The 26,238-nt window shown below is 44.0% G+C and overlaps 1 long non-coding RNA gene across 2 annotated transcripts; it reads right to left on the bottom strand.

The window, feature by feature from the left end:
• Positions 1–1,269: 1,269 nt before the first annotated feature.
• Positions 1,270–17,315, bottom strand: LOC117366023. 2 transcript variants are annotated; one of them, XR_004540482.1, is made up of 5 exons: positions 17,180–17,315; positions 14,493–14,675; positions 9,211–9,328; positions 3,104–3,145; positions 1,270–1,363 (listed from the first exon to the last, which is right to left on the bottom strand). It is a non-coding gene; the product is annotated as an uncharacterized LOC117366023 (long non-coding RNA). The 2 variants fall into 2 exon arrangements; XR_004540483.1 differs by having other exon boundaries at positions 14,493–14,678; positions 17,180–17,308.
• Positions 17,316–26,238: the final 8,923 nt, after the last annotated feature.

The following is a 26,238-nucleotide window of genomic DNA, read 5'->3' as shown; positions in this document are numbered from 1 at the left end:
AATCTGCTCTACTGAAGAATTCCTGATGTTGAGTCATGAAAATGTTCACTTCTGGCAAATATGTTGCCTGAAATCCTCCTCTACTAACACAGAATTACTGCACCAATTATGCTTTAGTCTGCCAAATTCAGGAGGCCCATAAGTAAATGGACATCCTAAAATATTTGCCCAGTGCCATGCACAAACATTCTAGTTACATGATGGCATTCCTTCATTACCTCTGTTTCCTCTTGTACTCTCACTTCCTGCTTTTCTAGACCATTTGCTTCTGCTTCCATGTACTCTTATAGCAGCTGGTGTCTGCTTGTTCCACTTTTCTAACTCTCTTTTATCCTCTCTCCTTCTACTGTCTTTTTACAGTACATATTTGGTTCCCCCTCAATACTCAGGCAGCCCAGGTCTGGTGTAAGGCTATTAGGAACTCTAGACAAGCCTTCAATCTTGCACACCCCTAAAGCTTCTTTCCTCCCTCCTCTATGACAGTCCAGCATCTTCCTGACCCCCCTTCCATGGATCAGCAATCCCTCTCTTGCTTCCCCTCTCCCTCCCTTCCCCAATGGTTCAGCCTCATATATCCCCCCTCTACTTGGTGGCTTATCATCTCCCCTGCAATGGTGGCTACACAGAGCAACCAAAGTTCATCAAGCAGGCCAACAGCTAGACAATGAGGAAGCATAGTACCATGTCCCTGCCCACTCCACAATAGGAAGACGAGGACAAAGCAGACTTGTAGCTCACGCCCTACACTTCCTTGTTTAGCTGCAAGCCTGCCTTCTACTATAGTTCCGACAACTCTGCCCTCCACTGATTGGGAACGAAAAATGCTGATTCTGTCCTCTGTCCACTGCAGTTGGCCACTCCCGAATCTCTGCATTTTAAACAACTGCCAAGTTTGCCTAGTGGAAATGCTAGTCCTGACACAATTTTTTTCTCCCAGGGTTGGCATCCCATATCTTTTCTACTCCTTCTTGGTACCTTAAGTACAGTCTGAAGTCATCTTTGTCCACCCTTCCATTCGCCAAGATTTTCTCAACTCTTCTGAGTCTCCTCTTCTTGGTAGCTAGTGACACCTTTGAACTAACAGAAGAGGAAACTCAGGCCCTGCTGAAAGGATTCTGGAGGAGGTGTGAGGAAAAACTGCCCTTCTTCAAAACATCAACTTATATATTTTTTTTTTTTACTGGCTCAATAAAATGTATCCCAGTTGTCTCCAAGGTCAGTAGAATTTTGCAAGTGATTTTAGTCTCCTACCCTTCCTATGTCTGTAGACTTATGTTCACTGGGCTCGTCTTCCACCCTTCCAGCTGTGCACGATATCATCAAGGAGGACCATGAACATGAGAAAGGACAGTGAAGGAAAAGACTGAAAGAAGAAAGAGAATGTACTCGATCTCTATTAACCAACATGGAATTAATATTTTTATTAGCTAGAGCTCATATATATATAATATATCACTTCCTGCATTCCTCCGAATTTGGCAGAAGCAAATGCAAATTGAAGGAAGTTTATTAGAAGGCATTAGTGGGAAATGATCCTTTTTCTAAGGAAACTAGCCCTAGCTTTTTTATTCTTTTTTTTACTATGAAACAGGAAATTCAGTTTTTTTTAAAAAAGTCCCGTATTAATTCTGTGTCTTATGTTTTTTCATTTTGATTTTTCATGCATTTTTCCAAATAATGGTTGAGGTGGCTAAGACCATTACTAGTAATTCAGGTAAAAGAATAATGGACCTGTGCGCATCTGATAATCTAATTTTGCATCTCCTCTGGTACATCCCAGATTTTTGTAACTAAAGTCGAATGTTCCTTTTTTTTTTCTTAGGATATTAATTTCTGATTCCTTGTCATCTCTAATCCTCTCTTGTGGGAGGGGGGTTTGTTATGCAGCAGCTAGGAAGTGTTCATTATTATGAGGCCATAATAAAATATGCAAATATGGTGCTGTCCCTGTTTAAAGGAAATGATCAGATAAATCTAGAAAGAACCAAACTGGCCCCACACCACAATTCGGCTGTATATAAATGCAACGCAAACACTGGCAGCCGTACTCCAGTACCCAAAGTATCACAGTCAGAAACAGAGCAGTCGTAACAGAATGGGAATAGTATCTAATGAGGGTTTTATTTTTTTTTTTTGGGGGGGGGAGGGAGGGAGGAGAGGGGAAGGGAAGGGAAGGGCTCTGCTTATCTATTCTTCTTCTTGATAACATTTATGAGAAGGATCACTGTTATAGCTCAGTGCCCAATTTTTCAATTACCCACAAAGAGCAATAGTCAGATTTACTTAACAAAAGTCACTAATTACTGCAGGTTTTTGCTATATTCTCTTCACAAACACACACTTTCTTTCCGAAAGCTATGTTTCATCCCAGCTCACAATTCAATTGCAGCAACAGCTAATTATACCCAGCCACATCAATCAAATTTCATTTCAAGATTCTGCTTATCAATCACAATTTCACACCTCATTTTATTCCCAGGAGGAGGGAAAAAAAAAAAACAAAAACCCCCATTTAAAACCTAGCTAAACGTGTTCTTCAAAACCTGTCACTATTGTTATGTTGTTAACAAAATTGTAAGCTTTATGCCGAGCTGTGCCTGCCATACGCTGCCTTGACTGAATCTTTTCATAAAGGTGGTTAATAAATTCTAATAAATAAATAGCCCTAGCATAGAAGTGGCGAGTATTAATACTGCTGTGAATTGCCACTAATTAGAACCATATCGCATGGAATGCGGCATGCATGTGGCAGCCTCAAGGTGGTAGCCTGAAGGCAAGTCTCTTGCATATTTTGCAATACATATTTTGGGACTAATTCACACCCCTGTAGCCTTTTAGAGCAGTCGGTATCCCTGACAGAATGTCTGGCAGAGAATCTATATGTTGCAAGCCTGCGACTTATCCGGTTAATAGGGTTTAATGGTCGTTTTCAGTGTTCCGAATAGCATCGGTGAGGTATGTATTATCCTGTTAGGCTTGGCACAAGCATCCTATTTAGTCCCATTGTTGAGAATACTATGATGGTGGATGTTCGCAGGAAAGGAACAGCCAGCCTAACCGCACACTAATCGCTGTAGAATGCAGAGCGCATCAATTGACTTACCTGTCTTGCAGCGCATCTCGTTGGAGGTTCAAGACAGGATTTCTGCAAGAGAAAAGGGAAAAGCTACTATTTGCACTTTACCACTTGATTTTAAATCTTATTGTCTTAAAATGGTGTCCACTGCACCTCAGAATTTTTAATGGAGTTTTCTGCTGGGTTTTTTTTTTTTAAGCGGGAGGGTGGGTGGGTGTGAAGTGCTAATATCAAATTATTTATAAGTAAAAATCAGTGGAGTATTTTCCTGAACGAGAGAAAAATTAATAAGATACACAGAGCAACAATGTAACAATGCACTGGTATTTGATTTTTTTTTTCCTTGTATTATATTTACTCACCTTAACAATTCACGCTTAAATATCTATGTATATTTATCCAAGTATCTAAATGCAGAACTAAATGTCCTATATGCAAAAATAGAAATGATAATGATGTTTAAAGAGAAAGAAGGTGCTATTCTCTTAATTCAATGTCTAAGGAGAACAATGACCCTTTAGTCTTTAAGATTCGGGGGGGGGAAAAAAAAATAATGAATGTTTTTTTTCTAGCTTCTCGCTTAACATTTTTCAGCCAGACATGCAAACACTCTTTCAGCTGTAAGTGCACCAGTGACCACCTATAACCACCGCCCACATGTGTATTTAAACAGCTGAAGAACACCCAGACAAGGGTTCAAGAGGAAAGATTAGCCGACGTCTCCGAAACCAACAGAAAGAAAACCACCACCTTACCTGATTTCCATGAGAAAACCCAAAAATACAAACAAACACCCCAAAGATCTGAAGCCCTGTGACTGCAGGGCTAGTGCACGCTGTTGGCCGGAGTACAAGCTTCTTTGTGGCCAGGCTGGACTGTAAATGATTCCAGAGGCAAAAGAGGGACAAAAAAAAAAGAAGGGAGATTGGTCTGTCCTCAAAACTCCTCCCTGTTTGCCGGGAGTTGAGTCTCCTCCTGGTAACCCGAGCGATGCCAGGCCCCCTTTGCCCAGGAGATGGAGCACGGCACAGACAGAGATGCTGCAAGGTGCAATTAAATTTTAATGAGAGAATGCGTCCAAGTCGCCTTCCTCCCCCCCCCCTCCACCCCCACCCTGAGCTCACTTTCTCTAATCCCTTTGTACTCGGAAAATATTTATTTAGCCATATCTCTGTCTATTTACCTCTAGGTATAGGTGCAGATAGATCAGATGTGTTCGTTCTCTTTGCTTATAACAGAAACATCCCTGACTCCTGCCTTCTGTAGGATAGGGTGGCCAGGTTCTATTCTTTTTTTTTTTTTAGACATAAAGCCTCATTCTGTTCAGAGAGAGAGGTGGGCTCAGGTCTGCCTGACAATTCAGCGTAATTAGTGTGTCCATGAATAAAGTGAAGCCAGGAATAATCCACCCATCTGTACATGGGTGAATGGACTGTATCGCAAACCAGCTGCTGGCTTCTTGCATAAAGACTGAGCCTCCATTATTTACCTTCTGCCAGAGCCCCGGGTTAAAAACCATCTGGCGCTTCCATAGCAACTGGTTCCAAACGAGACAAAGGGTCATTTTCCAAACGAAATGAGATTAGACTGTTTGATGCATGGTCCTTGCCCAATGGCTCTCTCTCTCTCTGCACCTACTGTGCGATCGTTGTCAAGCGTTCCTTTCAAATCTCATTGGAGTCTCTAAAAGGGCAGGTTTTTCTTTTCATTGCATAGGTGAAATGATAAATCGCCTACCGCATATGCATTTGCACTCATGGTGGAGGGGAGAAATTGTCTTTAGGAGAGCGTGCCCTGAGCTTTCAGACTGCAGTTGGCACAGTTAAAACCTCCAATGCTTTTTCTCCTAGAGGTGACGAGAACAAAGAGAGAAGGCTGTGGTCCTGGCTGGCATGCAAAATTTAGTGGGCTAGGCATCTGCAGTGGGATTGATAAGGTGTTCAAAAGAGCTCTGCACCGGTTTTTGCCTCATTACAGATAATATAGAAATAGGGCACAATGCAGGATAGTTTGTAAGGACTGGTGAACTATAGAAGAAAAGCCCTCAATAAAGGAGTTCTTAAACCAGTCTTTGGGGACACATGATTCAATGTCTGTCTTGTCTGTTTAGAGCAGGGGTGTCCAACCTTTTGGTTTCCCTGGGCCGCATTGGCCCAAAAAAATGTTTCTGGGGCCGCACAAACGTGCAAATGCTGCAGCAAGACAGAGGAGGGAGCCGGCAAGACGGTAAACACCCGGGGGCAGCAGAGGAAAACACTGCATCGCCCTCAACCAGGGCCGCACAAAATACTTCATGGGGCCGCATGCGGCCCTTGGGCCGCAGGTTGGACACCCCTGGTTTAGACTGTAAGCTCTTTCGAGCAGGGACTGTCATCTTTGTGACTCTGTGCAGCGCTGTGTATGTCTGGTAGCGCTATAAAAACAATTACAATTCTGCAAATTGGCACTTAATGAAATAGGATAACACTCTTTTCTGTTATGGTGCCAAAATAATGCTCAGAATTTAGGAAGTTGGTTAGTTGGGCTGGAGAACTTTTCAGCACCCCCTTGTATACAATCAAAGTGAGTCAAGTATAGGACAATCAAGCCATTGTGACATCACTGATGAGGTTGGCTCTTATTGGTGGAATGAGGCATTTTGACATCACAATCTCAGCTCTGGTTACCAGAGTCTGAAAGTCTTCACAGTAGGAGGGGTGCTGAAAAGTTCTCAGCCCAACCAAGAATAATCCTATATAATAAAACCCTAGCCGCGCATGTGCACTCTTATCTGCGTGCTTCCATGATTCGTATGTCTGTGGCCGCAGGAGTGCGCGTGCACGCTTAGGGTTCCCCCCCCCTGTAAGACAGTTCGTCTTCGGCGGCGGCGTCTTCGCCCATCCTCCCCGGCACACCCAAACCCCCATTCAGCCTCCAATCCGACCCTCCCATCCGACCCTCCCTTCCCGCGGTCTGGCTGGCTCCCTTAGTCCCTTGCCGCCACCCCTCTTCCCTTCCCGCGGTCCCGACAAACGTCCCGATTCCAGCAGCGGCCACAGCACTCTAAACACGCTGCTTCGCGGCCTTCTACTGCCCTGATTTGCTCTGCCCGACACGGCATTTTTCTTGATGCAAAGAAAACAGGATTCCTGCAGTGTAAAATTATCAATGGTATAAAGCCCTGCAGTGTCACCTTTAATGATTAATTGTTGGAACCTTGAATTCCTGGCTATGGCCTTTTGAACCCTGCAGGATTTTTCACATTTTGAAGACGGGATTTTCTTATACATCCGCCCAAGCTTTTGATTCACTCTGTGCCACTAAAAGTCAAAAACGGATCTGTTTGCGCCAGCTGAAAAGCGTGGAGACCGCAGGCATTTGGTTACATTTAGAGCTCTCCGTTTCCATCAGGTTCAATAATGAGCTTGTAACTGACTGATTAACAGAGGGATGAAAATCCGATATTTTTTTTTTTTCTGTGAATTTGGCCAGCTTGGCTGTCACCCTTTCTGAGGCAGACGCGGCTGCTGGTCAAATTTAATGTGTTTGCTACAGAAGCTTCCACACGCTGCTGATTCATTGACAGCACTCAAACAGCTCATCAGGACCTTTTTCAGCTAACGAGACATCCCAAAGTATGTATGATAAGTTAGCACAATTTGCATGAGCGTGGGCAACATGAGAAGTAGTCTACAAACATCATTTTATTTTAGAAATTTCTGTTCGGCTTTAAGTCAAATGAGTTCAAAACAAAACTACTCTGGCTTGGCCCAAAATTAGATCCGTTACCCACGCTCATTCCACTACCTTCTGGTCCCTCACTGCAGATCGAATTCTCAAGCAAAGTTTTGGGCATCATTATTGACTCTACACTTTCCTTTATGATCATCTCAACTCTCTGGTAAAAAAATGTTTTTTTAGTCTTCACTTGTTGAGGAAAGTGCGATCCTGATTCCGCCAACAACATTTTGCTGTCCTTGTCCAATCGATCATTCTTTCCAGACTGGACTATTGTAATTCCATCTATCTAAGTCTAACCAAGAAAAATCTTCAAAGACTTCAGCGGATCCAGAACACTACGGCTAGGTTGATCTTTGCAAAAAGCAAATTTGATCATGTCTCCCCGCTTCTGTTAAAACTTCACTGGCTTCCGGTGATTTCTAGGATTCACTTTAAATGTACCTGCCTAATTTTCAAGATCCTACATGGCATTCTTCCTCCCCTAATCCCACTATCCTGGAATTCTTCGAGACCTGACACTACCAGATCCGCCCACATACTCAAACTATCTTTCCCCTCGTTAACAGGTGTCATGTATGCAGGTAAATTAGGGGAAATCCCTTTTCTTCAAATTCACCGAGCTTTGGAATAACCTCCCTGCCCTGCTGTGGAACCAAGGCTCATTCCAATTATTCCGAAAGCATCTGAAAACTTGGCTTTTCTCCAAAATGTAAAGCTAGCTATCCTCTTTATAACCTCTAATTTCTTATTATGTCTTTCCTTCATTTATTGAATTACCTGTAAACCATGTTGAGCTCTATCTTTATGGAGATGATGCGGTATACAAACTTAAGGCTTAGTTTAGTTTAGATTACAATAAAGTATACAAATTCAAATGTAACACACAAAAACACACATCACAGAAACACCTGAGCATCAACTGAACAGACTTCCACTGAGCTTCACCAAATTTCTAAAAGGCAATCTAGTTAATAAAAGGCCTGAACAAAAAGGTGTGTGAAAAGGTTCTGGTCCCAATACTGCCTCACACGCTCTGTCGTTTGTAAGTCAGATGCATCTGGGGACAGTCTCTTTAGGAAGAAAGGATGCTCAAGCTCAGGTTTGGCCCAAAGAAATTGTCCATTTATTATGAGTCCTACATCCATTTATATAGCATTATACATGGGTCAGTTTTTTCAGCATATGTCTGTAGGAAAGACCATATTTGGTAACAGGATACATTAGAAAGAGGTAGCAAACATAAGGGGGGGGGGTTTAGTGGGAAGTTTCCATCTAAGGTCTAGCAATGTTTCTTATCTCTCTAAAGCACAAGATGTAAGACACAGAGCTCAGAACACAAAGAGAAAATGGCCTTGTGATTTCTTGGCACATACAACCTGTATTCAGCAGTTCAAATAGAAAACTTACAAGGAATATATACAAGGAATATATGTGCCCCTTCAGTGTGTCTTTAACATCTTCTTAAAATTCATCTTATCACCACACAATCGTAAAACTCCAGGCAATGAATTCCATTAGAAGATGGATGGCCTAATGTTTGACAGTGAACATTAAGCACAAAATGACGCATTTGGGGTGCAGAAATCCAAGGAAGGTGTTAGGGGGTGAAAGGCTGATGTGCTGGTCTGGGAGAGGAACGTTGGGGTGATGGTGTTTGAGGATCTCTAGGTGGCAAAACAGTGGCCCAAACCAGTGGCGTAGCGAGAGTGACCGGCACCCGTGGTGGTGATGCCCATCTCCTGCCCTCTTCCCTGCTGCACGCATGCGCCTGCGCCCCTTCCCCTTATCTAACTTCGTCGTGAGCAGCGACAAACTTGCTGCCCAGAGCTCTTTCTGATGTCACTTCCTCCCAAAGCCGACACAGGCAGCAAATTTGTCACTGGTCAGGCCGAATTTAAAAATGTACGGGGAAGGGGCGTGGGCACACACGCGTGGCAGGGGGAGGAGTGGGAAAGGGGGCAGAGAGGAGGAAGTGCTGGTGCCCTGAGGAACACCACGCCTGGGGCGGACTGCGCCCCTCGCAACCCCCTTACTACGCCACTGTACTAGATGGCATAGAGAGAGGCAAGGGGTCAATTCTTTAAAAAGGCACTTTGAATTAGGCCTCTAGTGACTGAGTGGGAGGAGCCTATATTATAGGGCTACCAGACGTTCGGGATAATGTGGACCTGTCCTCTTTTTAGAGGATTGTCCAGGCTCCCGGACGGACTTTCCAAAATCTAGCATTTGTCCGGATTTTGGAAAGCCCTTAGAAAGCTCCAGCCACATCTGGAGGGCCTCTGAGCATACGCGGATGACAGCGTAGCAAAGGTGAGAAGCACCCAGGGTGGTGGCACGCCTCCCTGTCGTCTCACCTCGACACGCTCCTTCTGCCCCCTCCTACCATGCGCCTGCCACTTTTCTTCCCCCCGTACCTCTGTAATGTTCCTGGTGTGGGCAGCAACCCCCCACGCTGCTGTCACGCCTGCGTCGGCTTCATCTGTCATTTCTTAGGTGCAGGTCCAGGAAGTGACATCAGAGCAAGAGCCGATGCTGTACACAGTAAAAAGTATGTGGCATGGACCGTGTTTCAGTATTTGACAACCCACTTATTTAAACAATATAATATACATTACTGATTTTCATATTATCTCATAGTTATAATGTACTTTTAATCTTTTTATCTATACTTATTTTAGTTTCTATTGTGTTTTTTTATTCATTAGTTTTAATGCTGGTATTAATTATTTAGAATTTTATTATGTACTAGTATTTTAGCCCGTTACATTAACGGGTGTTAGAATATATATCTATCTGTCTTTATTTCTGTCTCTCTCTCTGTCCCGCTGTCTTTCTTTCTGTCTGCCTCTCTCCCTGGCCCCCTTTGTCTGTCTGTCTTTCTGTGTCTCTCCCTGTCCCTGTGTCTTTCTTCTTTTCTTTCTGTCTCTCTTCCTCCCGCTGGTGGTAGAATATATGTCTGTCTTTTTTTCTGTTTCTCTCCCTACCCTTGTCTTTTTCTTTCTGTCTCTCTCCCTCCCTGGCCCCCTTTGTCTGTCTGTCTTTCTGTCTCCCTCCCTGCCCCTGTGTCTTTCTTCCTATCTCCTTCCCTACTTCCCTGTGCAGCAGCCACAGCATTCCCTCTCCCTCCATTTACCGCGAGAGGAGCCTGCATGGACCGAACAGCCCTAGCCCCGACCAGTGTAACTTTCCGGCGGCTCCTCTCACAATCGCCGCCTTCTCCGACGCAGGAGCGGCTCGTGAGAGGAGCCGCTGCAGCGTCTTTTAAGCTAAAACAGAAACTTTGGCCCGGCCTTGTAGGTCAGGGGTTTCTCGGGCTGACCGCCACCCGCTGCTGGTGGCTCCGGGCTCCGTGCTCGCCCGCCGCGGCCTGCAGCCGCCGACAGCCACCGCAGGGAAAGAGAGAGAGATTCGCACACATGCGCACTCCTACCTGCGGTGCCCTACAGTGCACAGAAAACGGGAGCATGCAGGTGGGAGTGCGCATGCGCAGCTTAGGGTTTTATTATATTAGATGATGTTATTATTATATTGTATGCTGAGTACCTATTGTGTAAACCGCTATGAACTGCTGGTTAGGCAGTATATAAAAATAAATTATTATTATTCTGTTCATGGTTGACATGAGCATCATGTTACTTTTTCACATTACAGTTCTCCCTCCATATTCACGGGGGTTAGGGGAAGAACCGGCCTGCGAATATGGAGAAATCGTTAATATAGGGCCAACTCTGACCCGCCCCTGCCTCCCGGACCTCTCCACTGTACTTACATTTTAAAGCCCAGTGGTCTAGCAGTAAAACGGGGCATGAGCAACCTTCCTATGCTGCTGCCCCATGCAGAGCCGGGAACAAAAATGGCTGCCGTGAGTTCCCGCGAGACAATGGGAACTCGCAGCAATCAGGTTTTAAAAAGCAAGTACTGTGGAGAGGTCCGGGAGGTGAGGGTGTACGACTTTTAACGCTATATAAGTGATAAGCGGTTCATAGACAAAAGCGCGCGCCGACAACGGTGTGCCGAGACAACTGAGCGCAAGGCGGAAGCCCGTGCCAAAGAAAAACAGTGTTTTAAGGGGCTCCGACAGGGGGTGTTCGTGGAGAAACCCCCCCACTTTACTGAATACAGATTGCGCCGGGGTTGGGGGGTTGTAACCCCCCTCATTATACGGGAAACTTCAGTTTTTCCCTGTTTTTTAGGGAAAAAGTGAAGTTTTCAGTATAATGTGGGGGGTTACAACCCCCCAAACCCCCCACAACGCCGGAGCGATCTGTATTCAGTAAAGTGGGGGGGTTCCCTCCCACACACACACCCCGTTGGAGCCCCTTAAAACACAATTTTTCTTCGGCGCGGGCTTCCACCTAGTTGTCTGGGCGCTCCTTTGTCGGCGCGCGCTTTTGACTGTCACCCTGCTAAGCAGGAGGAAGAGGAGGAGCTGGTGCAACTGTGGTGGGTTTGGCTTCTGCTCTATCTTCTTAGGTGCTTGAAGCTGCAGGCTCCGAGAAGTAAGTTTCAGCAGAATGATGTTGGGGAAAGATGGTTATTACTAAAATGGAAATGATTGTTATTGCAAAGGCTGATAAAATGCAAGCTTGAGCGAGTGCTTTGGCACCGTAATCAACAGTTCAGAAATCCATTGTAGCATGAAATAAGACAAAGATAGCTGCATTGGAGTCTCAGGTGACTTTCTTTCGGGCTGTGAGTAATGCTCTAATTACAGATAATGTGTCACTCAGGAAGAAAACACACGATATTAAGAACACACTAAAGAGACCAAATGTGCAGATTATTAAAATTTGCCAAACATCTTATGTGTCATCAAAAGCAATGTTTAAGTACAGCAATGCCAAAGGATTCAATCTCGCCTATTTCAAGTGTTTATTCCTTGCTTGAAATAAGGGGAAGTTGAGTTGGTGAATACCAGAGGCCTGCTCCAGTTACTGGGAGTACATAGTTACATAGTAGATGACGGCAGAAAAAGACCCGAATGGTCCATCCAGTCTGCCCAACCTGATTCAATTTTAATTTTTTTTTTTTTTTCTTTTTAGCTATTTCTGGGCAAGAATCCGAAGCTCTACCCGGTACTTTGCTTGGGTTCCAACTACTGAAGTCTGACAAAGCTCACTCCAGTCCATCCCAGCCATTGAAGCCCTCCCCAGACCATCCTCAACCAAACGGCCCTATACAGACACAGACCGTGCAAGTCTGCCCAGTACTGGCCTTAGTTCTTCAATATTTACTATTACTTTCAGATTCTAGATTCTCTGTGTTCATCCCATGCTTTTTTGAACTCCGTCACCGTTTTCCTTTCCACCACCTCGCTCGGGAGCGCATTCCAGGTATCCACCAGCCTCTCCATAAAGTACACCAGCATTAACAACAGCTATAATATTCATGCAGTCCTACCCCCACCCCATCACATGAACAGCTATAGATATCTGAAACCCTGAATTAGAGAATGACAAGGGGACAAATTTTTCCCCGTCTCCAAGGGAACTCATTTTCCCATCCCTGTCCCATTCCTGCAAGCTCCATCCTCATCTGCAGAAGCCTCAAACACTTTAAAATCATAAGTAGCAACATTCTAGAGCTCAGATTGTGATGTCATAATGCCTCATTCCACCAATGCCTAAGCTCCATCCTCATCTGCACAAGCCTCAAACACTTTAAAATCCTAAGTAGCAACATTCTACAGCTCAGATTGTGATGTCATAATGCCTCATTCCACCAATGCCTAAGCTCCATCCTCATCTGCACAAGCCTCAAACACTTTAAAATCCTAAGTAGCAACATTCTAGAGCTCAGATTGTGATGTCATAATGCCTCATTCCACCAATGCCTAAGCTCCATCCTCATCTGCACAAGCCTCAAACACTTTAAAATCATAAGTAGCAACATTCTAGAGCTCAGATTGTGATGTCATAATGCCTCATTCCACCAATGCTTAAGCTCTGTCCTCATCTGCACAAGCCTCAAACACTTTAAAATCCTAAGTAGCAACATTCTAGAGCTCAGATTGTGATGTCATAATGCCTCATTCCACCAATGCCTAAGCTCCGTCCTCATCTGCACAAGCCTCAAACACTTTAAAATCATAAGTAGCAACATTCTAGAGCTGAGATTGTGATGTCATAATGCCTCATTCCACCAATGCCTAAGCTCCGTCCTCATCTGCACAAGCCTCAAACACTTTAAAATCCTAAGTAGCAACATTCTAGAGCTCAGATTGTGATGTCATAATGCCTCATTCCACCAATGCCTAAGCTCCGTCCTCATCTGCACAAGCCTCAAACACTTTAAAATCCTAAGTAGCAACATTCTAGAGCTCAGATTGTGATGTCATAATGCCTCATTCCACCAATGCCTAAGCTCCGTCCTCATCTGCACAAGCCTCAAACACTTTAAAATCCTAAGTAGCAACATTCTAGAGCTCAGATTGTGATGTCATAATGCCTCATTCCACCAATGCCTAAGCTCCATCCTCATCTGCACAAGCCTCAAACACTTTAAAATCCTAAGTAGCAACATTCTAGAGCTCAGATTGTGATGTCATAATGCCTCATTCCACCAATGCCTAAGCTCCATCCTCATCTGCACAAGCCTCAAACACTTTAAAATCATAAGTAGCAACATTCTAGAGCTCAGATTGTGATGTCATAATGCCTCATTCCACCAATGCTTAAGCTCTGTCCTCATCTGCACAAGCCTCAAACACTTTAAAATCCTAAGTAGCAACATTCTAGAGCTCAGATTGTGATGTCATAATGCCTCATTCCACCAATGCCTAAGCTCCGTCCTCATCTGCACAAGCCTCAAACACTTTAAAATCATAAGTAGCAACATTCTAGAGCTCAGATTGTGATGTCATAATGCCTCATTCCACCAATGCCTAAGCTCCGTCCTCATCTGCACAAGCCTCAAACACTTTAAAATCCTAAGTAGCAACATTCTAGAGCTCAGATTGTGATGTCATAATGCCTCATTCCACCAATGCCTAAGCTCCGTCCTCATCTGCACAAGCCTCAAACACTTTAAAATCATAAGTAGCAACATTCTAGAGCTCAGATTGTGATGTCATAATGCCTCATTCCACCAATGCCTAAGCTCTGCCCTCATCTGCACAAGCCTCAAACACTAAAATCATAAGAGTTTGAGGCTTGTGTTAAGGCACAGCTTACAGGAAAGGGACAGGGACAGTGACAAAACTCACTGGGACAGGACGGGGAAATTGAGTTCCTGCGGGGACAGGGGCAAATTTGTCCCGGTGTCATTCTCTACCCTGAATGACAACCCCCCCCCCCCCCCCCGCCATACACACATCAAAGTTTTGTAATTGAAAAGCCCTTAAGCTCTCCCATGCCAAATGTTAAAATAAACCCCAAAACCAGGCACATAGTGATAGACACCCAAATGCCCTTCACTGTTAATTAAGAGCCCCTGGATCTGTAATGAGAAAAGAGTAATCTCTAGGTACCCCACTGTGATACAAAATAAGACCAGTTGAACCCAAGCTCTCCTCTCCATTGTTTGTTATGGGCAAATAGGAAACTTGGGTTGGCTACTGCCAGCGGGACTGGACTGAAGATCATTTGTGCCCCATTATGGACCTGGAGACTCCTAAAGTTCAGAGTATTCGGAGAGAGGAGCTGGCAGACGGATAGGGAGAAGGGTTGCGGTTTGGGTGGTAGGGGATGGAACTTACCATGCAATTCTTTTAGGGGATCCCGCAGACAGGACCTTTTCAGCAAAGTGGAGAAGATTTTCAGAGCCAGTGTGCTCCTAATGGGGGAGTTTCAGACCCCTTCAGCCATTCACAGAGAAGGGAGAAGAGGAGCATCCACAGGCGTGTTAACCTTCCAGGGCTCTTAGGCGCAGTTAACTTTGACTGCTTAATATAAGTCACAACAAATTATGATGATCCATATTAAACCTTTTGCATATTAATAAGATGTTTTGCATATATTTGAATATGACAGACATAGCTCAATTTATTAACAGAGAAACTTGATGGCAGATAAAAAGCCAAATGGCTCATCCGGTCTGCCCATCCACAGCATCTGCTATCTCTTCCTCTCCCTATTGGCTAAGGCTCTTTACACCTGCATTATGATGTCACAGAGCTTTATGGATATAGAAACATAATGGCAGATAAAGGCCAAATGGCCCATCCAGTCTGCCTATCCTCAGCATCGGCTATCTCTTCCTCTCCCTATTGGCTAAGGCTCTTTACACCTGCATTGTGATGTCACAGAGCTTTATGGATATAGAAACATGATGGCAGATGAAGGCCAAAAGGCCCATCCAGTCTGCCTATCCTCAGCATTTGCTATCTCTTCCTCTCCCTATTGGCTAAGGCTCTTTACACCTGCATTGTGATGTCACAGAGCTTTATGGATATAGAAACATGATGGCAGATGAAGGCCAAAAGGCCCATCCAGTCTGCCTATCCTCAGCATCGGCTATCTCTTCCTCTCCCTATTGGCTAAGGCTCTTTACACCTGCTTTGTGATGTCACAGAGCTTTATAGTTATAGAAACATGATGGCAGATAAAGGCCAAATGGCCCATCCAGTCTGCCCATCCACAGCATCCGCTATCTCTTCCTCTCCCTATTGGCTAAGGCTCTTTATACCTGCATTGTGATCTCAGAGAGCTTTATAGTTATAGAAACATGATGGCAGATAAAGGCCAAAAGGCCCATTCAGTCTGCCTATCCTCAGCATTTGCTATCTCTTCCTCTCCCTATTGGCTAAGGCTCTTTACACCTGCATTGTGATATCACAGAGCTTTATGGTTATAGAAGCATGATGGCGGATAAAGGCCAAATGGCCCATCCACAGCATCCGCTATCTCCTCCCCTCCCATGTGCCTGTCCCACATTTATTGTGTCTGTTTCTATGATATGTTTTCTTCAACATATTTAACTGCTTATAGGTGATTGGCATGATGGCAAATTGCCAACCAGTATTTAAGCATGAATGGCTATAATTTGCACAGTGTGACAAGTGTGGCTGTGGCTGCCTTGTTGGGCAGAGTGGATGGCCTATACAGGTCTTTCTCTGCCATCGTTTACTGTGTTCCTGTGAGTATCATCAACACTTCACCACTTGAAAGATTTTGGGTTTGCAGGTGGTCTATAAGAGAGTAATTAAAGAAACATTCCTACAAGCTTTGCCAATATCACACAATAATATATTTTTAACCCATGTCAAGTGCTGATTTCTGCCTAAAGAGACGTTGTCATAACAGGGAACCAATGCAAAATTTCAAAAGAAGTGTTAATTTTATGTCTTGTTTTAGAAAGGTGAAACAGGCACCTATGTGTTAAAAAAAGAAAAGAAATAAGCACTCAGCACTGTCCCTATAAACGCACAAATGTATCCCGTTCTGAATGAGTAAATGTACGTGTGTTCTCAATAAAATGCATTAAGTTAGTACAACAAAAAAAAGCTGTCACCTTATTTTACTTTCATTTTTTATTTCCATTTATTACCTTTAAAGTGGACTAATACAGCAACCACACTACTTTGCTCAATACGCATACAAGTTAAGGGGAAGGGACTTGTGTACTGCTTTTTCTGTGTGGTTACACAATCCTACAAACCTGATGGCAGATAAAGGCTAAATGGCCCATCCAGTCTTCCCATCCACGGAATCCGCTATCTCTTCCTCTCCCTATTGGCTAAGGCTCTTAACATTTGCATCTCCTCTTCCTATAGGCTAAGGCTCTTTACACCTGCATTGTGATGTCACAGAGCTTTATAGTTATAGAAACATGATGGCAGATAAAGGCTAAATGGCCCATCCAGTCTGCCCATCCACAGAATCTGCTATTTCTTCCTCTCCCTATTGGCTAAGGCTCTTTACACCTGCATTGTGATATCACAGAGCTTTATGGTTATAGAAAAATGATATAACTGGATAAGACTTCTCAGCATGCAAATAAGCAAAACATATATTTGACTTGTAAAATAAGTAAAGTGTTCACATACACTCAGAATTGTGAAATTTGACCAAGAGCATTAGCTCCTATAGCCAAACCCACCGCCCCATCACTGTGTATGACTTATTTTGAAAAAGAGCTTGAAAAGGACATAGTGTTCAAGTGCTCAACTAATTTTCAATATCTATTGGTACAACTGACCTAAATTGGTTACAAAACCTATGGAGAGTGATCAAACTTAGGTTTATAAAATTACTCAGAGATATGAAACTCTGAAAGGAAGGCTGAAAAACCTCCCTTGGGTGAAGAGTTCACCTTCCAGTCATTGTTTTTTTTTATAAAAACTTTGATCAAAGATAGTATATTTACTCAGTTTCAAAAAAGTTTCACATAGTTATTTAGCTGTATATTTGAAAGTCACTGTATGGTATATATAATGCTGTTTACACTTAGCTTCAGTGGGATTTTAGGGGGTCCCAACGTGGCCCCGTTTTGTTCCCTGCCTCAGGGGACCCGAATAAAGTTGTTCAAAACTGGTGCCTGGTTTGAATAAGTGTGCATTCGTGACTGTAGAAAAGCAATTCTGAAAAGACAAGCAATAAACATCATGTCAGGTGTGAGTAGCTCAGAAGGTCATACCCACACTGAAAACATGCTGGTGTATATACTGGTGCTGACAGCGCTGGAAATGGAAGGTGCAGCAGAGTAAAAAGGTTAAAAAAGTTAAAACAGGTTTCTCTGAGTTTACATACCTCTGCTGGAAAGTCGATGAAGTAATTTCTGAAAATTCAAAATCGCCAGACAGGAAGCTGGCTTCTAGCACTGTTTTATTGGAAAAACGCCAAAAAACATCATGACGTCAAAAATGTGATGATGTCATGACGTCAAGGTTGGAATGAAAAAAATATACTGAAATGAAGGGGGAGAGAGAGCAATCGATGTGACACATATGGAGAATGAATTACAAGAAGGCTAACCACTCGATCGCATTGTTTAAACCTTGGGGGTGCAAAGTGTTCAAAGTATAAATCCATTTCTGCTCTTTTTTCCATAAGATCTTTGCTATGTCTCCTCCTCTTGTAGTTGTTACTGTGTCTAATATGGAAAACTTTAGATCTGTCAGTTCATGATTCTGACTGGTCCAATGAGCAACTAAAGGGGCTTCCTTCACATTAGATCTAATTCTGCTGATATGCTCACTAATACGGGTTTTGACCCTCCGAATAGTACATCCCACGTAGTAAAGATTGCAAGGACACTGTATGATGTATACAACCCGCTCCGTGTTGCAGGTTGTGGATGGACATCGTGATTTGATTTGAGTCTTAAAAGTCATGTTTGTTAAACTTATACTATGAGTACACATCCTGCAATTCCCGCATGGACTGTGCTCCCCCCACTACCATTCTGTCTGGATTCCTTAAAAATTGGGAATGTACCAAAAACTGCTTAAGGTTCCTTGTTGACCTTCTTTCTGACCTTGATTTATATTTAACATCCCTGAATATATCACAACTAATTTTCAATGGCAACAGAGAGAAAAAAGTTCCCACTTAGCTTTCAACTGTATCAGCAGGTCCCGACATGGACCTTGTTTCGAAATTCATTCTCAAGGGACCCAGAGGGTGATATAAACTGTTCAAAATGCCAAGGAAATAAGAGTAGTGTAATACGGGCAAAACACCTTATAATCATATACATAACATAACTTTGCTTCACTGCTTCATTCATACGACGGCATATGAATGAAGCAGTAAAGCAAAGTTATGTTATGCTTGGCACATCTTAGTAAACAGGCACCTTAATAATTCTGAGATAAGTAAAAGTAGAATTTTTCCTGAGCTACTGAGATTCTAAGATATCCATCTAAATGACAAATAAAATTGAAAGATGGTTTTTATGCCTTTTTTTTTTTTTTTGCTCCAGAAAAACCACTTACTTTTCAAGGTAGTAACGGATGTTAGACCGGCCCCATCCTGAGTACGTCTAATGAGTTGGACATAAATCTCTAAGCAGAGATTGAAATGTCCGAGTCATGAGCGTAAACTTTTTGATTTACTGACAGTGCAGGCAGGCCATTCTTCTTCTTTTTTTCCATTTCTTCCTCTATGGTACAGAATATTGTAAGATGTTTTGAATTTTAGGGAACCACTAAAAGGATATTCAGACACTAAATCCCCTTACCAGAGACTTCAATTGAGCAGGTATCTAAATTATACGGAGAAAAGACCTCAGTGTTCCAAGAGAAAAACTCAGGGAACTTCTAAGGCAATTACAAAATTGTCATAGGAAACACATCCTTGGTCTAAGAAAAACTCCGTTCGATAAATTATTATCACAAAAACCTATTTCCAAAAATCTTTTAGGTAAAAGACCTGCACTTATCTTGGTTCATAGACAAAACCGCCGAAGACAAAGGCGCGCGCCGACAACTGAGCGCAAGACGGAAGCGCGCGCCGAAGAAAAAGAGTGTTTTTAGGGGCTCCGACAGGGTTTTTTGGGGGGAACCCCCCCCACTTTACTTAATACAGATCGCGGCAGCGTTGTGGGGGGTTTGGGGGTTGTAACCGCCCTCATTATACTGGAAACTTAACTGTTTCCCTGTTTTTTTAGGGAAAAAGTGAAGTTTTCAGTAAAATGTGGGGGGTTACAACCCCCAAACCCCCCACAACGCCCCCACAACACGGCGTGATCTGTATAAAGTAAAGTGGAGGGGTTCCCCCCACACCTCATGTCGGAGCCCTTTAAAACAGTCATTTTCTTCGGGGCGCGCCTCCGCATTGCGCTCAGTTGTCTGCGCGCGCCTTTCTCCTGACACCCTTATCTTTAATGGTATCTTTCTGTCCTCTGGTGTGGGCAAGATCACTGCAGCGCAGTGAAAAAAATCAGTCGGTGCTGTTTCACTTAATCTGGCAAAGCACTGGAGATAACCAAGAAATTCCCGACAGGCCCTGTTTCGCAACCATGCTGCATCAGGGGAATTTGTTTGAAAAATTGGTTTTTGTGATAATAATTTATCGAACAGAGTTTTTCTTAAACCAAGGATGTGTTTCCTATGACAATTGTGTAATTGCCATAGAAGTTCCCTGAGTTTTTCTCTTGGAACACTGAGGTCTTTTCTCCATATACCTGCTCAATTTAGATACCTTCTCAATTGAAGTCTCTGGTAAGGGGATTTAGTGTCTGAATATCCTTTTAGTGGTTTTATAATATTTTTGATATTCAGCTTGTGTGGAATTATTGTTTGAATTTTAGGGAACCAGGTTCTCTTCTTATTTATTTTTTTTATTGTTTTTCCTTATAATTTTTTCATAGTTTTATTTTTAAATACATTTAGATCCGGCATCATCCAAGCAAAATCTTTTCTCCAAGCAGGATAAACTTGTATTATGAAAACTTAGCACCTGCATAAAACACAAGATAAGACTTAGGGCTCCTTTTACAAAGGTGCGCTAGCATTTTTAGTGCACGCACCGGATTAGCACGCACTACCCAAAAAAACTACCGCCTGGTCATGAGGAGGCGGTAGCGGCTAGCGTGCAGGGCAATTTAGTGCGCGCTATTCCACGCGTTAAGAAGCCCTTAAATTCGGCTATCATAAATAATTAAGGATTCCTTTTCCTAAACGGTGCTGGAGATTTTTAGCACAGTCTGGCGAGGTAAATGTTCTGACACTCATAGAATTCTTATGAGCGTCAGGGCAGGATTAATTCATCGAGGGGCCCTAGGCACGCGAGTACACTGGGCCCCCTGCCCCGCCCCACCATGCGCCCAGGCGGAAACAGGAAGCTGCGTCAGAGGGAAGCTTTGGGCAAGCAGCACCGCTTGCACAATTACAGTTCCCGTTGCCTTTCTTACCCGTGTTGCTTGCTTGTCTTTCCATCGATTGGGGGGGGGGGGGGGCGCATTGCCGATCGATGCTGGAGGGGCCCATCGCTCTTTGGATAAAACAATGTTGATGCCTTCCTTCATCAGGCCCCCCTGACCATTTCGGGCCTAGGCACGTGCCTACTTGGCCTATTGGTTAATCCTGCCCTGATGAGCGTCGGAGCATTTACCTCACTGACCTGTGCTAAAAGCCTCTAGTGCCGTTTAGTAAAACCCAGCATAAACTGAAGTACTCATTTTCTCCAAATAAGCTCTAATCAACTTTCAAAACCTAAGATAAATCCGTTCCCATCTAATCTCTAGAATTTCAAAAGGGGGACCCTCTCACTAAACAGCTGTCTCCCTAGCACATGTACCCCTGAATAGTGAATTCCCCGCTGCTGCTTCTGAAGGCCTCAGAGCGGAGATATGTCAGTATCACAGTGGGAGGGTTGGTGGAGTTCTGCTGCACAGGGGGATGGGAGGGAGGGATAGAAAGATGCTGCAAAAGGGAATGGGTGAAAGGGGAGGAAAGATGCCTAACATGGGGGGGGGGGGGGGGGAGAAAGGAAAGAGGAAGAATTGGGGTGGAGGAGAGGAAGGGAGAGATGATTGTTGTACATGAATAAAATAAGACATCCCCCCAAAATAAGCCCTAATACATTTTTTGGACCTAAAATTAATATAAGACACTGTCTTATTTTCAGGGAAACACGGTATAACCAATCAATGTGTCTGAGTGCATTTTCCCAGCTGCCACTGTCATTAACTGAATCTTCATGGATGTATCGATTAGTACAATTTATAATTTTTTTTAAAAAAATCATTCGTTAATAAAGAAATAAGCATGTCCTGTTTCTTGTTCTGTAACGACCAATCACAATTGCAGTAGCTTTTTATGGTCTCTCAGAGGAGAAAAAATAAAAATAAAAAGTCAGTCCACTCGATCAATGTTGCTACTGCAGCAGCCAAGTAGGAGCGAAGGAATGTCGCCTCCCTGTCTGTCTGCTCAATAACACGAGGAATCTGCAGTGACATGACACGTACCGAAAACAGACTTAGCTCTCAAACAAGACACTGTCTCGTAAACGCTCTTGCTTAAAGGTTCTCTGGAGGCTCATCTTTGTTTATGCCTCCGCTGACTACCTAATGAAGGAGTCTTCAATGGCCCCATTAACAAACTGGAAGATCCGAAACTAGATGAGCGCTCACCTACCCTTCTTTGGGGATACATAGACATGCTTCAGTTTTAGGTAATTGAGGAAGGAGGGGCTTAGTGGCTAGAGCTAAGGCCTCAGCACCCTGAGGTTGTGGGTTCAAACCCCACACTGCTCCTTGTGACACTGGGCAAGTCAATTAATCCTCCACCGCCCCAGGTACATTAGATAAGATTGTGAGCCCACCAGGACAGATAGGGAAAATGCTTGAAGTACCTGAATAGATACTGCTTTGAGTGTGGTTGTAAAACTACAAGATGGCAATATACAAGTCCTAGTCCTTTTCCCCAATGTCATAATGCAGAGCTGCCCAACTCTGGTCCTCGAGATCTACTGGCAGGCCAGGTTTTCAGGATATCCACAATGAATATGCATGAGAGAGATTTGCATACCAAGAAGGCAGTGCAGGCAAATCTCTCTCATGCGTATTCCTTGTGGATATCCTGAAAACCTGGCCTGCCAGTAGATCTCGAGGACCGGACTTGGGCAGCCCTGTCATAATGCCTGGCAGAAACCCAAAGAGTAGCAACATTCCAGAGCTGAGATTGTGACATCATAATGCCTCATTCCACCAATGCCTACGAGCCAACCTCAGCAGTGATGTCACAATGGCTTGATTGTCCTAGACTAGGCTCATTTTTACTACATTTTGATTTCTAGAGTGGTGCAGTAGTTAAAGCTAGTCTCAGCACCCTGAGGTTGTGGGTTCAAATCCTACACTGCTCCTTGTGACCCTGGGCAAGTCACTCAATCCTCCATTGCCCCAGGTACATTAGACAGATTGTGATCCCATCAAGACAGATAGGGAAAATGCTTGAGTACTGGATTGTAAATCACTTAGATAACCTTGATAGGTAGTACATAAATACCTAATAAAATAAATATACTAGCTGGGGGAGGGAAATAATCTGGCCTTTGCCCTTGTGGAGGAGTTAAGTAGCATTCTGGTACACTATATCTGTTTCAGAAGTCAGCAAGTTCCTATTGCTAACAGTCTAAGGGGGCTACCGTTAAGACATGCTATTTTACTGTTAATTCCAGTAATTATTAACCAGGTCTCATTGCCTAAAAGGAGACCTTGCTAAAATAGTTAATTTTGCCACTAAACCATAGAAGATCACATTAATAACTCCCCTCGTTAATGTGAAGAGTGTCAGTCTCTGGTAGCCAGAGCTGCTACTATGATGTCATAATGCCTCATTCCACCAATGCCTAAGAGCCAGCCTCATCAGTGATGTCACAATGGCTTGATTGTCCTATACTTGGCTCACGTAAGAACTTAAGAATATGAATGTTAGGACTAATGTCCTATATATTTTCTTTAAGGTTTTTGCCTAACTATTTGAACACTTTTCTCTCATAATTGTGGGCTAAATGGAATTGCCTTTTTCATAAGTGTATATTTCATATTTCTTTGCCTTTTTGTTCCATATTCCTTACTTTGAGATGTAACATTGTTGAAAATTCTTTAAATATAAAAACAAAACAAAACATAAGAATAGCTTTACTGCAGGGGTGTCCAATGTCGGTCCTCGAGGGCCGCAATCCAGTCGGGTTTTCAGGATTTCCCCAATGAATATGCATGAGATCTATTAGCATACAATGAAAGCAGTGCATGCAAATAGACCTCATGTATATTCATTGGGGAAATCCTGAAAATCTGACTGGACTGCGGCCCTCGAGGACCGACATTGGACACCCCTGCTTTACTGGGTCAGACTAAAGGTCCATCAAGCCCAGTAGCCCATCCTCAGTGAGGCAAATCCATGTCACTAGTACCTGGTATTGGTTTTTTGAGAGGGAGGGTAAGAGAGGGTTTGGAGCGGGATCAATCTAATGATTTTTTTTTTTAATGAAAATGAACAAAATTTCATTTGGCTATCTTTGACTTCAGTTGGCAGAGGAACTTTAATGAAAGAGCGAGCGTCATTAAAATGTCCCGTTTCACTTCAAAAGGAAGAACACATCTCTACAGAACTCTAAATATTAGTAGCCCTCCAGGCAAACTTTCTGCACCGACAAAGCACAATGCCATACCGCTACGCCATCAATAATGCGGGTGGCCACGTCGTGAGAAACGAGTTAAACTGAGGGATTGTGCCCTGAGGAAACCCCCTAAGGGTGAAACATGTTGGCGACTTCATCCCTCCAAGTCTACCACCCAAGCTAAGTACTATTTACTCTACAATCTAGTTAAGCTGATGGTTTTACTTAACTTATTGAATATTTAACATTATTAAATTTAAAAAAAAAGATTAGCGACCCGATGACGATAGGGTGCATAAAGCCAACTGTTATGAAAGTTTATTGAACATTTGGTGGCACTTCTGAGGGCCGGAAGAATTACTGATATAGAAGGCATTTAGGGGAGGTTGAACCATACCGTCCCTTTAATTGTGATCAATAATGCATAAGCATGACACAAATAATCATAAACCAAAGTGTCCAGCAAATGAAAGGAAACTAATCACACAGCTGCTAATTGTTTTGCTTGAGCTCCCTCTAGCTCAGCTGAAATAACCACTCCGGATTTATTCCCAGGTTATATTTTGCACATTTGCTCAAAGGAGGAGAGGACCTGCAGGCTAGGACAACCAGCCCTGCCTCTGAAATGGAAGGAGGAACCAAGAAGGGCAGATCATCATTTGCAGGTGTTGCCATGCTCCCCCCTCCCCCCCCCCACCGCTTCATTTCTGTTAATTATCTGAACAGAGAACAACTGGCTGCATCTGCCACTGGCATTATACTGTGCTCAATTGTGTAAAAAAACACAGCAGGTGCGCCGCAGGAGGACACAGGAAAAGGTCAAACAATTTTGAAAAGCCATCTCCGGGGGCTGTTCTACCTGTTGGGACTAAAATAGCAATTTTCATACAAATGCATCATTCGAAGAAAGGGCGAGTCAGACTAGAGAATTGCACGTGACAAGTGACTTTTCACTCTTCAATGACAAATTTCCATACGCTGCTCAGACAACAGCGAGTGGGAGCATGGCGATGGGCTTAAACCAGAGTTTCTGTAGGCAGAAGTGCCAGCTCCAGGGAGGCCCCGGGGGCTTAAGCAAGCTTGTTCCCCGTGCACCGCAAGGGGGGGGGAGAAATATGTGTTCAGTTTCACCCCCACCCCCCCAATCATTTTGAAAAGTTGGCCCTTTTGTCTATGAGTGGACTTGTGTTTGAGTCAAAAGTAAAACCACAACCCTTTAGGGGGGGAGGTTTCAGTTCCCTTAGGGACATGTTTATGAAATTGCAGTTAAGGTTTTGCACGTCTTGTGTGCTATGTGCAAAAGTGAATGCATGGTACATGCCGGAAGGACAGCATCTTCCTTTTAGTTCTTTTTTACCCAGAGGGTGGTTGACACATGGAACGCGCTTCTGGAGGTTGTGATAGGCCAGAGCACATTACAGGGGTTCAAGGAAGGTTTAGATAGGTTCCTAAAGGATAAGGGGATTGAGGGGTACAGATAGAAGTAGAGGTAGGTTAGAGAAATGGTCAGGAACCACTTCACAGGTCATAGACCTGATGGGCCGCCGCAGGAGCGGACCGCTGGGCGCGATGGACCTCTGGTCTGATCCAGTGGAGGCAACTTCTTATGTTCCTTCATCTACTGCACAGGGCAGAGCCGTAACGCAATTTGCTATGTTATATCCAGTGCCAGATAACCAGTGCTATCTGGCATTGCAGGTAACGCGGCGTGGTCCTTAAAAAAAAAAAATAGTAAGAATCCACAATAGAGGTCTTCACGGGAACAGGGATCGCGGGAATCCCACGGGTCCCGCGGAAATCCCCCCATAACCCACGGGACACCCACAGGGATCCCTCTCTGGCCCACGGGACTCCCACGAGGACCCCCCTCTAGCCAACGGGACTCCCACGGGGATGGAAGGCTTGGAAGCAGGGTTTGTCCATATAATATAATGGACATGTGAGCCTTAGTAAAAGAGGGGGTTTATAAGTTAATTACCTAAACAGAAAACAAAAAAAGGGTTCCACCAAAGAGATTCCACAAGGAAAACAGGAGCGCAAACACAAAAGAAACTGTGGAATTGATGATCCTGTCAGAAGTAATTGCTGCTTTTTATGGGGACGGGCGAGGATGGAGGTAATTCCATGTGGGGATGGGTGGGGACGGAGAGGACCCTGATGGAGACGGGTGGGGACGGAGAGGATCCTGACGGGGACGGGTGGGGATGGAGAGGATCCTGACGGGGACGGGTTGAGACGGAGAGGATCCTGGCGGGGACGGAGAGGATCCTGATGGGGACAGGTGGGGACGGAGAGGATCCTGGCGGGGACGGGCGGGGATGGGTGGGATTTCTGTCCCCGTGGAACTCTCTAATCCACAAGTCTAATGCCACAGAGGAGCTCCCCCTCACACACACACATTCTCTATTCTCCAAACACAAACACATTCTAATCTCC

The sequence above is a fragment of the Geotrypetes seraphini genome, chromosome 8 (assembly GCF_902459505.1).
Source record: "Geotrypetes seraphini chromosome 8, aGeoSer1.1, whole genome shotgun sequence".
Classification (NCBI taxonomy): Eukaryota; Metazoa; Chordata; class Amphibia; order Gymnophiona; family Dermophiidae; genus Geotrypetes; species Geotrypetes seraphini.
This window is presented reverse-complemented; position numbering and strand designations above follow the sequence as displayed.